The 3,685-nt window shown below is 49.0% G+C and overlaps 1 long non-coding RNA gene across 1 annotated transcript; it reads left to right on the top strand.

Moving 5' to 3' along the window:
- The first annotated feature begins 564 nt into the window (after positions 1-564).
- On the top strand, positions 565-3,398 carry LOC122161838. Its single transcript, XR_006169316.1, has 4 exons — positions 565-1,184; positions 1,522-1,613; positions 2,599-2,714; positions 2,861-3,398. It is a non-coding gene; the product is annotated as an uncharacterized LOC122161838 (long non-coding RNA).
- The last annotated feature ends 287 nt before the right edge of the window (positions 3,399-3,685 follow it).

The raw sequence follows: 3,685 nt of genomic DNA, 5'->3' as shown, positions 1-3,685 counted from the left end.
CCCCCCCTGTGCTGCTGCCATGACCCTCCTGCTCCCCATGAGTTGGTCTGGCCCATCCCAGCTGCTGGAGGTCTCCTGGGGACGTGGGATTTGCCCACAAGCACGAGAAGACATTCATACAGCTACTGGGAGGGGGGTTGTGAAAGGCCAGCACATTTTTTTTTTTCCTCTAACAAATGACCTTTGTCTTTGCTTTTATTTTCATTTTCAGGCTCTGACCTTGCAGAGGTCAGGCGGTTTAAGAATCTTGGCAGGATGAAAAAAGCAGGATTCATCCTCCTAATTGCTTTATCTCTCTGGCCACCACGTCATCCTGCTTCGGCCAAGGTCAGTAATTTTCCTAAATCATCGTGTCCCAGAATGACACAGGTCAGAGCCCGGAGGACACATGGAGCTCATGCTGAAAGGCGCAGCCTTTGCACAAACACCCATCGCCTGCTCGGCTTTGTCTCTCCATTTGAGAGCCTGTGAAGTTCTTGTTTTGCAGAAAAAGGAAGAATGATTCTGATGTAACAACAGGACTCTGGGAGCTGGAGATTCATGGGGGAAGAATAAGCAAATAGCAAGCAGCTCTGGATAAAGTGGTGAGAAAGCACATGCAGCGAGCTGTCATTGCTTTGCCTCTTGAGTATGGCTGATTGCATGGGGCCATCCCCACCTGGGGCAAGGAGCAGCCCTAAGCACCCATCAGCTAGATGTGCTGCTCTTAATTAACCCTGATTAATTACCAGGTGGGAACACGTCCTCCCCTGTGCACTGAGAGCAGCACAACCAACCTGCAGTTAAACACTGACGAGTTGCCTCCTGACAGTGGATTTCCTGGAATCCTTTCAGCTAAGGTCATCCTTTCGGATGTGCTACAGAGCTGATTTGAACACCCACTGGGAAAGGTTCTTTTTCAGCCTTTTGTTGCCACGGATGGGTCAGCATGACATATTCCTGTTGTGCACGTGGGCTGGTAGCTCCAGCTGGAGGGCCATGTGGCACTGAGCGTGCCATGCGAAGTGCTGCCCTGGGGGATTGCCTTCCCACTGATTCCTCTCCTTGAATTGCTCCTCGAGCCACGGAAACAGCTCTTACTCCATCTTCTTAATACCTGTGCTTTATTCCTTCCCATTATTGACTGGATCAGCAGCTCTTTGAAAGTAGAAGTGGCCCAAGCGCTTTGCTCTCAGCTCTCACAGGTAAGCGTGGAAGTCTGGGTCAAGAATATTGTATGTCCCCCATGCTTCCCCATGACACCTCTGTCTCAGCAGAGCATTTTTCTGTTCGTTTGTGCAGTTTCAGCCTGGGAGATTTTCCCCATGGTACTAATTTTTTTCTTCTTGCAACCAGAGCGCATTTGAGAATTCATTTCTGAAACTTCCCTGCTGCTAATTTTACACCAGGGGGCCATCAGAAAGAACGCGAGAGAAATGAAATCTGTTATTTTGGTGGCTGCATCACCCTACAAGGGATGGTGGGCAAAGGGAAACCCACGGACCTCTCCTCTGCTCACCAATACCGAATCTCCTGTCTCAGTTCCAGTAGGTTTGTGTGATGAAGACTCAACCAGGGCCCAACGTGACATCATTCAACCCTCTTTCGGCAGCGGCACCTCTATTTCTCACTCGGTAAGGGCTCTGCCTCCTAACCAAACACTTCAATGTGATCATGTCTCATTGGCATCTTAAACACAATCAGTATGAGGAAATACATAGGCGTGCTGGGAACAGACACGTTCCCGGGGAGATTATTCATTTTACAGGGCTGCCTTAGGCTAAGATTTGGGACTGGGTGAGGTGGGAGCCCAACTTTACCCTGAGGCAGATTGCTTCAAGCGACCCTTTTCCCCTCCCCCAGTAATTTGCTCCACGTTCTGTCCAAGTCTGGAATTTAAATACAATGAGAACACATCTGTGAATTTTTCTGCTATTTGTGAAGGTGCATGATAAGTATTGATGGGTGGATTGGGATGTATGCACTGGTTGGGGACAGGTGCAGAGTTTGGGGATCTGATGGGACCACACTGATCAGGAACCAAAGCTTCCTTGAGTTCATCTCTCTTGAAAAGGACAGGCAATTGCAGATCCTGCCTCAGGTCAGAACAAAAGCCAGAAAGGATGCTCAGGGTCAGAGTAGGAAAGTGGTTTCCTTCATGGCTCGTTAGTTATCTGTTTCATCTACCTCTTCTTGAGGGCAGGGTAGGACAGTTCTCTCACTGCCGAGCAAAGATTGGCATGGGCTGTGTGGTTGTATCTGGAAAAACCACATCCAGACATCTTCAATTCTGGAAGGGTTTGGGTTGGCATCTAGTGATGCTCTATGTCACAGAATCAGAATTGTTCGAGTTGGACTAGATGACCTTCATAGGTCCCTTCCAACTCCTCTGCATTGAACGTGGACATCTACGTCTCAATCTGGGTGCTCAGATCCCAGTGTCAGCCCGCAGTGTGAATTTGCAGGTGATCCTGCCCCTCACAGCTGGGATCAACTTGTGTCAACAAATACAACGGGGAGTGTGAGCCATGTTCAACCTTGGAATTGCTCCCACGACCATTCCCATCAGCAGTTGTGGTGCTTTCTTGAACCCCAATTAATTGGCTATCCCCACCATAGGTACTCAAGATGCCCAACAGTTCCTCCACCGTCACACGCTGTATCTCAAGGCTTTATGGCACTCCATTTTTGAGCCAAGAGGTTTTGACGCCACAGGAGACGTCACCTCCTGCCTGGTGAGCTTTTTCCCCTTTTCTGGCCCTTCGGTGTGCCAACAGAGCATGGCATGGGACAGCCTGCCCCACAACGCACCCATTGTATCTCCGTGAGGTCCATGTTCGACTCTGATTATTTTTTTATTTTTTTATTTTTTTTTTTGTAGAGGCCAGATTTTGACCATAAAAGGGAAGGATGGAATGTTGGGCGACAGCCCCGATTGGCTGAGCACCTTCTCGTGATGGTTTCGGGGGAAATAACCAGGTTGGAGTCATTTTCCTCTCCCCTCCCGTCCCGAGTCAAGAATGAAAACAATGCGACCAAACCGTGTGGTTCACCATTGAAACCAAGGCAGGACTTTTTGTGTCTGTGCCTCCTACTGTTCTTGGTTCCACCTGCATGAAACCGAGCCCTCGCTTCTGTGTGTCCCATCCAACATCTCTGTGGCCACCGTTGGTTGATGCTATCTTGGAGGTGAATGGGAGTGATTCGGTGGCCACGTTGGCCAGGAACCCACAACTGCCTCCTGCCAACCTGACAGCCTTCTGCTGGGAGAACCCAAGAACCTCCTTCTTGTGGTTGCGTATCCTATATCCAAAACCTGGCAGAACAAAGTGCCTTTGTGCTTGGACACCCCTCCCACCCAGCTGCATTGTGGCTGCCCTCATTAGATCATTTCTGCGGCTAAAATAGGACTTCACTCTCGTGACTCATTTGCCTAAAATGTGCCACCAGCACTGACTTACAACCTTTAATAAAAATGATAAAGAAGCTGAGAGAGTTTCCTGGAAACCTTGTCAGCCTTGAGTTGGGAGCAGATGTTGGCAGCAAGCAAAGTATTTTTAAGCTCTATAAAGGCATTTTCCTGTTTAATGATTACCCTGAGAAATCTCAAGGCTGAATCAGAGTGTTTGTGATCAGCTTCACCCTGCTGGGAAAGCCGCACCCAGAGAAATTCTCCTCTCCTCATCTTTACCCAGTGAGAACAAGC

This window comes from Centrocercus urophasianus, unplaced genomic scaffold (assembly GCF_019232065.1).
Source record: "Centrocercus urophasianus isolate 14NV4802_14NV808 unplaced genomic scaffold, USGS_Curo_1.0 seq_2, whole genome shotgun sequence".
Taxonomy (NCBI): Eukaryota; Metazoa; Chordata; class Aves; order Galliformes; family Phasianidae; genus Centrocercus; species Centrocercus urophasianus.
Note: the sequence above shows the minus strand (reverse complement) of the source record. Positions and strands in the feature narration are given on the sequence as shown.